A 12,229-nucleotide genomic window follows, 5' to 3' on the forward strand; every position below is an offset into this window, starting at 1 on the left:
CGTACTGCAACTACTCTTGCAGAAAAGTCACCACATTTCACAGTTCTACATCATTTTGAATTTGGCCAACTTTAATTTGTCGCACAATAAACCCTGAGGACCCGATAAAGGTACTTACATGTAGTAAAATTACGAGTTTGGATTTGCCAGTCAAATATTTCGAACACACTTTTGAATGTGGCATTCAAGACTTAAGCATTTACAACACAATAAAGTAATCTATTTTCCAAACAAGATAATTTATTTAAATGTTTTTATAGTAAGAAGACACAAAAAATAAATACACAATGTAAAAGTATAAAGCACGTTACAAGTATGCATTGTAGTTGGTAATTACATTGAATGTAAAGTATTGTAATTGTATGCGGTGTAAAATGTACGTTGTACAATACCGTGTTGTATTTGTTTGCCGTTTAATGACTGATATCCACTGCAATTGCATGTCCTGTTTACCCCTTGAATCTGGTCGTCTAACCAGGGATGATAATGTACATAAGGCGGCTTCACGTTCCAACTGTATCCAAGGAATTATGGGGAACAATGGAGAGATGATGTCAAAACAATGTTGATTTCGATTATTTATCCAGTGGTTGGTCAAAGGAGCATATTCTGAGTGGAGGTCTTGATGCATTTTTTTAAGTGAAGAATGAGTGGGAGTATGACGGAATCTTGATAACCTGGCATAAGGTTGTTCCCCTGTAGGTCAGAGGAAGAGGGTTTTTAATTTGGGGCATGAGGGGAACACTGGATTGCCTTGTACGAAGAAGTACCTTACAGAGTTTTATTGGTGGCGCGGCATTGACAAATTGGTTGACGGATAGGTGTGAGAGTGTGCTGTTTTTGTGAGCAGTGATAAGTCTGCCAAGCCGTGAGAAATGCACCTGCACCATAGAGGAAACTGGTGAATGTTTGCCCCTTTTGTGTGGTTCCAAGGAGGGAAGCATTTGCCTTTGTTTTAGTATATTAATTTATTGGATCAAGTTGGGATGACGGAGAAGGGTACTTCAGGATTAATTATTAGAGGATGTGGTTTGTAGGGAAGGTTTAACGGATGATGCTCAGTTTGTGAGCAAATAACTTAGTTTTTATCCAGGTGGGCCCACCGCACGCCCATCACTATCACTCGTTCACGGGCTTGCCCTTAAAAACTTCTTTATTTTCATTGGTAAATGCTCTACGTTTGTCCCTCCTTGGAGCGGTTTAGTTACCGCCTTGGACATCGTCCCTGTTACATGGATAATTGCACTTTTGCTAGTATGTTTCACTGCGAGCGAACTTTTTTCCTTTTGTGTGCTGCTTCACGCTGATGCCGTGGCGCTTTGAATCGGCTCACTTATGTGAAACTGTATTGCTTTTCATTTCCAATTTATGTGGCAAGAAGTTTACAACGCTAATAGCTCTAACTCGAGCAAATGCGAGACCTATTGCATTGCAAATGCTTGTTTTTATGTTGGACAGTGTGTTCTTGTTGAGATTTCTGCTGAAATAGGAAGGAAAAACTTAGATGGTCTGAATCAGAGTTACTGGTATGTTTAGTAAAGCCTTGGAAATAGAGGAGGTGATTGAGATCTGGAATTTGAAGTAAGTTTCTTGAGTGCTGAACCTTGTGAGAAAGGGTAAGGACAAGATATGGATGCTAATGAGGACAATGTTTTTCTGGATGTGCCGTTATGTGAATTTTTAAGTGATGAGGCAGTGTTGCAGGCAGACTCATTCCCCACGGTGCTGAATGTGGAGAGTGATCGTGGGTCTGCTCCTGCAATGGCGTTAGGGCGGTCAAGTGAAGCGCTTGTGCAAGGAGTAGTCACCTGATGTCAAAGGAATGGGATGTACAAACAGTCCTTAATTTGAGCCGGGGTTTCAGGTGCTCAGCCCTTGCACTTAATTGCTAACACCGGGACTTATGGCAGCCAGCCACATGGTGGAGCTGTTTGTCTAATTAAGAGATGGGCAAAACGAATGTTATTAGTTCTATATACATTGAAAATGACTAATATCTATAGCCAAATCCATTCTCATTTGTATATCTTTGGTGGCCTGGAATAGTCTGAATTGTCACACTTGTAGGAGTGCGATGGTTAGGAGTTGTCTTACATCCAGGGGCAATGGGTGTTGCAAGCAGCGGCGGTGGCCTGCTGGCGAGGGCCCTAGCAGATAGCCGTTTACAAATTAAGCCCTGTGCAAACCTGATACCTTTACTGCTATAAGTGACTTGAATCCAGCCAGGCCACCAAAGAACAAGTGTCACCTCTGCCCCTAACCATTTCCTTCCTCTGCCCTCCTCCTGGGCTTGTTATTCTGCCACCACCGCCTCTTACCACAGCCTTCTCCCATCGCACGCGTCTGTGCACGTGTCTCGAGGACACGCAAGCCCTGGAGGAGTGACTCATGTTGCACCCAGAGTTGTGGCTGAAGTGAGATGGGGGTGGCCCCCTGGAGGCACTGCAGGCCTCAGTAAATCAACAGAGCCCTTTGTCGGTGTAATGTCAGCATCTGCCCCCACGGCCTGTGGTTAGATGCACCTCACTGTGCACTTTAGAGCAGTGCTTTAAATGGGCCGGTACTGTCCGGTACGGAGTAGCGACGCTTTCTTACTTTGCGAGGGAGAGTACCTGCACTTCTCAAGATAAATGTAATACTTTTCATTGGAGAATACCTGCACTTCTCAGAAACAAGCAGATACTCTGATGCAGAGTACCATTCTGATGCAGAAACAAGCAGGTACTCTGATGCAGAGTACCATTCTGATGCAGAAAGAAGAAGGTACTCTGATGCAGAGTACCATTCTGAAGCAGAGTACCTGCACTTCTCAGAAACAAGCAGGTACTCTGATGCAGACAGTACCAAAAAACAAGCAGGTACTCTGATGCAGACAGTATCAAAAAACAAGCAGGTACTCTGATGCAGAAACAAGCAGGTACTCTGATGCAGAGTACCATTCTGACGCAGAGTACCTGCACTTCTCAAGATAAATGTAATTCTTATCATTGGAGAGTACCTGCACTTCTCAGAAACAAGCAGATACTCTGATGCAGAGTACCTGCACTTCTCAGAAACAAGCAGGTACTCTGATGCAGACAGTACCTAAAAACAAGCAGGTACTCTGATGCACAGTACCTGCACTGCTATTTTCCCTTTCCCAGCACTGCTTTCGAGTACACACAGGGCTGCCAGGCCATGCCTGCTGGGTGAACGTGGGTGTCGTGTGTGCCAGGGCATGGCCCTTGGCACCCTCTGCCTCCCCCGCTTTACAGCTCCCACACTATGTGAAACCGCCAGTGAATAACCAGTTTCTTACAACCACATCCTCTTCCTGGTTTTTGTGCTATTGCATCACAATTGTTTCTCTGTCCAAACATGGTGAAATCCAGGAAACTCTTATTACCCACAACTTTCAAACACACTCATCAACCGCAAACCAGAGGTGTGGGTGCAAAGCACTGGGCAATGAGAGGGGCGTGCAGCGTTAGAAATAGTAACAGAATATATACTTAATGCAAATAACCGATACGGGGCGCACAGACATAAGCAAATGTGCTTTAATGGGAGGAGCTGCCAGTCTGGGCTCAGCATCCTTTTATTCTGTGCAAGTCGCCTACTCTGTCTCCCCACCTGAAAAAAATGCGTAGCGTAATTCGGTTCACTCGTAAAGCGCTTTAATGCGCCTGTGACAAGATAGTGCTATATAAATAAAAAAAAATCAACTAACACAGCGCTATGAGAGTTCTATGAAGAGTTACATTAGTATCCACTCGCTGTCGTTATGTCGGTCCGCTCTCCGCCTTGTTTTCTCTCCGAGTTGGGCTTCTTTTGTTCTTTTATTTTCTTGGCACATGCCTGGGGCTGTGATTTCACAAGGCGCGCGGCTGGAGTTGAGCTGGAGGGTGCATCCTGCAGAGGGTGGGGTGAGCATCCTGCAGAGGGTGGGGTGCACAAAGCCCACCTCCAGAACTCACCCAGAACCCCTCCACCGTGGGCTGCACTCTATGCACACAGCAGAGGGAACATCTGAGGGTGCAGTCTACCTGGGAGGGTGTGGGCACTCCCTGAGTCTGAGACCTCACATCCCACCTCCAAGACCCCTCATCCTCAGGCCCTCCACCGTGGGCTGCACTCTATGCACACAGCAGAGGGAACATCTGAGGGTGCAGTCTACCTGGGAGGGTGTGGGCACTCCCTGAGTCTGAGACCTCACATCCCACCTCCAAGACCCCTCATCCTCAGGCCCTCCACCGTGAGCTGCTCTCTGAGCACACCGCAGAGGTTACATCTGAGGGTGCAGTCTGCCTGGCAGGGTGTGGGCACTTTCTGAGTCCACACATCCCACCTCCAAGACCCCTCATCCTCAAGCCCTACGCCATGGGCTGCGCTCTGAGTGCCCAGAAGAGGGAGGAAGCCAAGAGGGGGCGGATGATTGAGCGATTCCTGCAGAAGGAGGATCAGAAGTACCGGAGCAGGGAGATAAAACTGCTGTTTGTGGGGTTGCCGGAGAGTGGGAAAAGCACCGTATTGACACAGCTGAAGATTGCTGGGGAGAATGGATTACCTGAGGAGGAGCGCCGGCAGTGCAAGGAGCGGGTGCACTGCAGCGTCATCCAGTCTATCACCGCCGTCATACAGGCCATGGCAAGACTCAACATGGACTTCACTGACCCTGCCAGAGCCGACGACGCTCAGCGGCTGTTCCTATTGACTGGAGCTCCAAATCAGAGAAAGATGACTCCTGAACTGTCAGAGGCCATTAAGCGGTTATGGCGCGACAGTGGAGTGCAGGAATGTTTCCGAAGAAGCCAGGAGTTTTGCCTCAGCGACTCTGCGTGTTATTTCCTCAGTGATCTGGACAGAATATGCTGCGGCGACTACATTGCCACACAGAACGATGTGCTGAGGACTAGCTGGAGGACACCAGGCATTACAGAGATGAATGTCACCATCAGGGAGTGCAGCTTCAAGATTATCAGTGTTAGCGGTCAGCGACCAGGCAGCCAGAAGTGGATGCAGTGTTTCACAGATGTGGCTGCCGTCGTGGTCTGCGTGGCCCTCAACGATTACGACCTGGTGCCGGGCGAGGAGATGAACCGCCTGCATCAGAGCATGCAGCTGTTCGGCCACGTCTGCTCCAGCATGTGGTTGAGGGAAAGCCCGACAATTCTCCTTCTCAACAAGAAGGATCTGTTTGTAGAGAAGCTCAAGACAAATCCTCTTGCAATCTTCTTCCCAGATTACCAGGGCGGTGACACCTACGAGGAGGCTGCCTCCTACATTCAGTGCCTGTTTGAAGGCCTAAATCCTGGTCCGTACGAAAGGGATGTGATCACACACATCACTTGTGCCACGGATACCCACCACATGCAGTTGGTCATCGATGCAATTGTGGATTACATCCTTTTGCGCTGTAGGCAGGATCCACACTCTGGTTACTACGCCGGAATGATTTAGTCTACAAGGTGATGCCCTTAGATGGGCCTGGCGCACTGAGAGGCCTTATCGGCACTTTGGGCACCTGTACAATGGATCTGAGCAACCTTAATGCGCTCTTACGGGAATGAGCTGGGCAAGGGCTGCTGGTCCATGAACAGACAGTTTAAAATGCTGTGTGCTTTTTGTTAACCATTCTGAAGGGCTGCCTGCTTCGTTACAGCTGGTATAAAATGATGCCTGCTTCTTAGGAAGCTATTAAAATGCTACGTGCCTTCCATCACTTAGTGTAAAGTGCTGCCTGCTTCATGCCAGACAGTTTAAAGTGCTGCCTGCTTCATGAGTTGCACCTGCGTTGTCAGCCTAGAGCAGTGCCTGCTTCGTGTCAGTGTAAAGTAGTGCCTGCGTTGTCAGCCTAGAGCAGTGCCTGCTTCATGTTAGTGTAAAGTAGTGCCTCCATTGTCAGCCTAGAGCAGGGCCTGCTCCATGTCGGTGTAAACTAGTGCCTGCATTGTCTCAGCCAGAGCAGTGCCTGCTTCGTGTCAGTGTAAAGTAGTGCCTGCGTTGTCAGCCTAGATCAGTGCCTGCTCATTTGTTAGTGTAAAGTAGTGCCTCCATTGTCAGCCTAGAGCAGGGCCTGCTCCATGTCGGTGTAAACTAGTGCCTGCATTGTCTCAGCCAGAGCAGTGCCTGCTTCGTGTCAGTGTAAAGTAGTGCCTGCGTTGTCAGCCTAGAGCAGTGCCTGCTCATTTGTTAGTGTAAACTAGTGCTTACGTTGTCAGCCTAGAGCAGTGCCTGCTTCATGTTAGTGTAAAGTAGCGACTGTGTTGTCAGCCTAGATCAGTGCCTACTTTGTGTCAGTGTAAACTAGTGCCTGCATTGTCATCTTAGCGCAGGGCCTGCTTCATGTTAGTGTAAAGTAGTGCCTGTGTTATGTCAGCCTAGAGCAGTGCCTGCTTCGTGTCAGTGTAAAGTAGTGCCTGCGTTGTCAGTGTAAAGTAGTGCCTGCGTTGCCAGCCTAGAGCAGTGCCTGCTTCATGTCAGTGTAAACTAGTGCCTGCATTGTTAGCTTAGAGCAGTGCCTGCTTCATGTTAGTGTAAACTAGTGCCTCCATTGTCAGCCTAGATCAGTGCCTGCTTCATGTTAATGTAAACTAGTGCCTGCATTGTCAGCCTAGAGCAGTGCCTGCTTCATGTTAGTGTAAAGTAGCGACTGTGTTGTCAGCCTAGATCAGTGCCTACTTTGTCAGTGTAAACTAGTGCCTGCATTGTCAACCTAGAGCAGTGCCTGCTTCATGTTAGTGTAAACTAGTGCCTGCATTGTCAGCCTAGAGCAGTGCCTGGTTCATGTTAGTGTAAAGTAGCGACTGTGTTGTCAGCCTAGATCAGTGCCTACTTTGTCAGTGTAAACTAGTGCCTGCATTGTCAGCTTACAGCAGAACCTTCTTCATGTTAGTGTAAAGTAGTGCCTCCATTGTCAGCCTAGAGCAGTGCCTGCTTCATGTTAGTGTAAACTAGTGCCTGCATTGTCAGCCTAGAACAGTGCCTGCTTCATATTAGTGTAAAGTAGCGTCTGCTTCATGTTAGTGTAAAGTAGCAACTGTGTTGTCAGCCTAGATCAGTGCCTACTTTGTCAGTGTAAACTAGTGCCTGCATTGTCAGCTTACAGCAGAACCTTCTTCATTTTAGTGTAAAGTAGTGCCTCCATTGTCAGCCTAGAGCAGTGCCTGCTTCATGTTAGTGTAAACTAGTGCCTGCATTGTCAGCCTAGAACAGTGCCTGCTTCATATCAGTGTAAAGTAGCGCCTGCTTCATGTTCATGTAAAGTAGTGCCTGCATTGTCAGCCTAGATCAGTGCCTGCTTTATATCAGTGTAAAGTAGCGTCTGCTTCATGTTAGTGTAAAGTAGTGCCTGCGTTGTCAGCCTAGAGCAGTGCCTGCTTCATGTCAGTGTAAAGTAGTGCCTGTGTTGCGCCAGCCTAGAGCAGTGCCTACTTTGTGTCAGTGTAAACTAGTGCCTGCATTGTCAGCTTAGAGCAGTGTCTGCTTCATGTTAGTGTAAAGTAGCGCCTGTGTTGTCAGCCTAGAGCAGTGCCTGGTTCATGTCAGTGTAAAGTAGCGCCTGTGTTGTCAGCCTAGAGCAGTGCCTGCGTTGTCAGCCTAGAGCAGTGCCTGCGTTGTCAGCCTAGAGCAGTGCCTGGTTCATATCAGTGTAAAGTAGTGCCTGCCTGCTAGATGTCGGTCTGAGTAAACTCCCCCTGTGCTTTGCATGTGTGTGCAGTGGGCAGTGCCTGTCTGCTTGCAGCCTGTGATCACAGCCCCCTTGGCTGCTTCATCTGGGGTTTCACCGCTTCATCTGGTTCTTCAGAAGGTCCGGCCGAGTCTACACTACAGTTCCCAGAATGCCGTTTTATGTAACATAAAAAGTTATTTTTTGTTTTTAAATCCCAGCGGCTGCTTCAGATCACTGGGTCCCCCTTGGTAGACGTGAGCTGCAGACACATTTCGCCACCTGAACGAACGTCACGACCTTTTAGGGATGTAAGTGCGGGGTGTGCTGAAACCAATGTTTACTCCCCTCAAATCCCCCTTTATACAGAGCTCTGATGCTGTCCAGCTACTTGTGCAGCAGCTCAACCCGTCCATGTCTTTTTATTCGCATTGTGCGATGTTTAGCGCTGTGGATGTCACCATAGCATTGGAACTACAAATCCCAGGATGCAAAGTAAAAACCGGGCCTGGGTGCCCGGAATGTGCAACTTGGGCGCTCTGTGCGAGTAACTGCAAGTCCCAGTTGGCTGTGCTGGCTTTCTGTTCATTCTGGTGCATGCAGGCCAGTGTGCGCGGTAAAGACCACAAGGACCAGAATGCACCGCACGCACCAGTCCTGAGTGGGTCACTGATGCAGAGAGTTGGTACCCACTACGAGTGTCTGGCTTCCCGGGGTACATTTTGATAATTGTCTTTTTTATTTTTTTATTAAAGTTTTCTACCTTCGTAGCCCATGATTAAAAGTCATGAAAAGTGTTTAAACAACTCAGAGGATATGCCCCTTTCTGTTTTGACAGCCACCTTCTTCTGTGTGTGTGGGGTGGATGGCTCGGGGGTCCGAGGCAGGGGCCCTGCAGCAGGGACCCCTTCATCTCTGTGACTGAATTGAGGGGTGCGTCGGCCCGGATTACAAAATCAGCCGACACGTGGTCTCCTTTCCACCCAGTCTTATTTAAAATTTAAAAAAAAAAAAAGCTTTATTTCATGTCAGGAGCCAAACGGAGTAAAACACCACTGTGGAGGCGCCCCTTAGGTAAGGAGTGGCCGCAGGCACTGGCCTCACCAGCTTGTATCCGGCCTGTGGGGCTGGGGCAGCCAGGAGGGCTTGTTGTCTGCTCTGGATGGGCTCCACCTCGGGAGCCGCACCATGGCTGACATGTTTTCAGACTGCTAATGGGTGACATTCACATGCTTTCTCTATATTTCTGACATGTTCATGTTCTCTCTGTATTTGTGACATTTTCGTGTTTTCTCTCTATTTATGTGTAACATTCACGTTTTCTCTCTACTTGTGACATTTCCATGTTCTCTCTGTATTTCTGACATTTCCATGTTCTCTCTGCATTTGTGACATTCCCATGTTTTCTCTCTATTTATGTGCAACATTTCCATGTTTTCTGTGTATGTGTTTGACATTTAGATGTTTTCTGTGTATTTTTGTGTGACATCCTTTTGTATTGCTAAAGTTGCACTAAGTGGGAATGGTATGCCCAGACGTGGGTCCCATGCTCACTTGCCACTGGATTCAAGCTAGCCTGGCTGATGAAGGGTGATACCCTGGAACCGGTCCCAGGATGCTTGTTTCCGGTCCAGGGAGGACCTGGCCTAGCAGTTCAGGCTGGACTGTTCCCCTGGGGAGCGGGGTCAAGATTGATTAGCATATGGCTGGGCCCAAACTTGGGGGTATGGGGAGCAAAAAAAACAATGGCTTAATCCCAGATCTTTGTCACTGGGGGTGAATGTTTGCATTGTCCAGCATTTTACCCATAATCTGTTCTTTTTGCTTTTGTCGCCCTAAGTGGGAAGGGTATGCCAAGACGTGGGTCCCTTCCTCCCCATGCCACTCGATTCAAGCTAGCCTGGCCGATGAAGGGTGATATTGTTTTCTGCACTTTAAGTCCAGGCAGGGTGTTGGGAATTGAAGCATCATGTGCTGCTCAACAAGTTATTTAGGTAGAACCTTCAGAGTGCTTGGTAAGTGAATCAAACCCCGGTTGACTTCCGTCAAATTTACAAAGGCCAAACAGCACTTCTCCCATGTTTTTAACCCTACACTCTAAGTCACTGCTGCTCCTAACAGGGTTGCTATTTATGAATGAATAATTGTTATTCACTGTAGAATTAACTGAACAAAATATTCCCTCTTAGATGGTTGTTCGCTCAGCGCCACATACATGTTTAAAAAACATGCTCCCAGCAGTGCAACATTATCTCTGTCTAAAAAGAAGTACCAAACTGGATGTGGTAACATACATTATAATAGAAATATTCTGTGAGAGGCTGGTGAGCTTTACATGGTAGGACGGGCATAAGAGAACCAGGGAGCATGAGAGGCTGGTGATGGGTTCACGGTAGGACTAGCATAAGAGAACCAGGGGGCATGAGAGGCTGGTGGTGATTTCACGGTAGGACTGGCATAAGAGAACTTAGGTGAGCTCTACACACCTTGGCTGGCCTTGGAGAACCAGAGCGAGGTGTTGAACATAGGAGAGCTCTACACACCTGGAGTAGCCTTGGAGACCCACGGAGAGGTGTTAAACGTAGGTGAGCTCTGCACAGCTGGACTGGCCTAGGAAAAGGGAGAGGTGTGAAACGTAGGTGAGCTCTGCACAGCTGGGCTGGCCTAGGAGAACCAGGGAGAGGTGTGGAACTTAGGTGAGCTCTGCACAGCTGGACTGGCCTAGGAAAAGGTAGAGGTGTGACACTTAGGTGAGCTCTGCACAGCTGGACTGGCCTAGGAAAAGGGAGAGGTGTGAAACTTAGGTGAGCTCTGCACAGCTGGACTGGCCTAGGAAAAGGGAGAAGTGTGAAACTAAGGTGAGCTCTGCACAGCTGGACTGGCCTAGGAAAAGGGAGAAGTGTGAAACTAAGGTGAGCTCTGCACAGCTGGGCTGGCCTAGGAGAACCAGGGAGAGGTGTGGAGCTTAGGTGAGCTCTACACACCTGGACTGGCCTTGGAGACCCAGGGAGATGTGTGAAACTTAGGTGAGCTCTGCACAGCTGGACTGGCCTAGGAAAAGGGAGAGGTGTGAAACTTAGGTGAGCTCTGCACAGCTGGACTGGCCTAGGAAAAGGGAGAGGTGTGAAATGTAGGTGAGCTCTGCACAGCTGGGCTGGCCTAGGAGAACCAGGGAGAGGTGTGAAACTTAGGTGAGCTCTGCACAGCTGGACTGGCCTAGGAAAAGGGAGAGGTGTGACACTTAGGTGAGCTCTGCACAGCTGGACTGGCCTAGGAAAAGGGAAAGGTGTGACACTTAGGTGAGCTCTGCACAGCTGGACTGGCCTAGGAAAAGGGAGAAGTGTGAAACTTAGGTGAGCTCTGCACAGCTGGACTGGCCTAGGAAAAGGGAGAGGTGTGAAACTTAGGTGAGCTCTGCACAGCTGGGCTGGCCTAGGAGAACCAGGGAGAGGTGTGGCGCTTAGGTGAGCTCTACACACCTGGACTGGCCTTGGAGACCCAGGGAGATGTGTGAAACTTAGGTGAGAACTGCACAGCTGGACTGGCCTTAGAAAAGGGAGAGGTGTGAAACTTAGGCGAGCTCTGCACAGCTGGGCTGGCCTAGGAGAACCAGGGAGAGGTGTGAAACGTAGTTGAACTCTACACAGCTGAACTGACCTGGGAGAACCAGAGATAAGTGTGAGAGACAGGTCAGAACTATTCCTGAGCACTAGCCTATTAGACCCAGGGAGAAATGCGAGAGGTAGGTGACCTACACACATGTGGCTGTCCTTGGAGAACTGGCAGAGAAATTGATGAGAAGCAAGAGATCTCAAACCACCTGGGTTGGCCTTTGCCAACCAATGAGAGGGTGCAAGAGACAGATGCGTTTTAAACCCCAGTGGTGGTGTATTAGAACAGGAGATGGGTGCAGGTGAGCTCTACACAGCTGGACTAGCCTAGGAGAACAACGGGCAGGTGTGAGACAGGTAGCATCTACATAGCAGGACTGGGATATGAGAAGCAGGTGAACTGTACACAACAGACCAGCCCTGGAGGCCCTGCAGAAAATGGTGCGACAAGCAGGTGAGCTCTAAGCAATTTGCCTGGTCAAGGGGGTTCAGAGAAGGGTGTTAGAAGCTGTGACCCCTGGACTTGCCAAGGAGAACCAAAGAAAGGTGTGAGAAACAGATGTCAGTAGTTAATTCACAGTTTTTTACACCATGAGTCATTACAGCACGGTTTTTACATCCGAAGTCCCTTTGCATCGCAGGTCATTACATCTGGGGTGTATTTCTGTTGCATGTCATTACATCTGGGGTGTATTTCTGGTGCATGTCATTACATCTGAAGTGTGTTTGTGTCGCATGTGATTACACTAGGAGTGTATTTCTCTTGCATGTCATTACATCTGGAGTGTATTACTGTTGCCTGTTATGTCATTCCATCTGGAGTGTATTTCTGTTGCATGTCATTACACCTGGAGTGTATTTTTGTTGCATGTCATTATATCTGGAGTGTATTTCTGTTACGTGTCATTACATCTGGGGTGTATGTCTGTTACGTGTCATTACATCTGGGGTGTATTTCTGTTGCGTGTCA

The 12,229-nt window shown here is 48.5% G+C and overlaps 1 pseudogene; it reads left to right on the forward strand.

Moving 5' to 3' along the window:
• The first annotated feature begins 3,871 nt into the window (after positions 1-3,871).
• Positions 3,872-5,701, forward strand: LOC138283035 (guanine nucleotide-binding protein G(i) subunit alpha-1 pseudogene; annotated as a pseudogene).
• The last annotated feature ends 6,528 nt before the right edge of the window (positions 5,702-12,229 follow it).

Source organism: Pleurodeles waltl, chromosome 2_2 (genome assembly GCF_031143425.1).
Source record: "Pleurodeles waltl isolate 20211129_DDA chromosome 2_2, aPleWal1.hap1.20221129, whole genome shotgun sequence".
Classification (NCBI taxonomy): Eukaryota; Metazoa; Chordata; class Amphibia; order Caudata; family Salamandridae; genus Pleurodeles; species Pleurodeles waltl.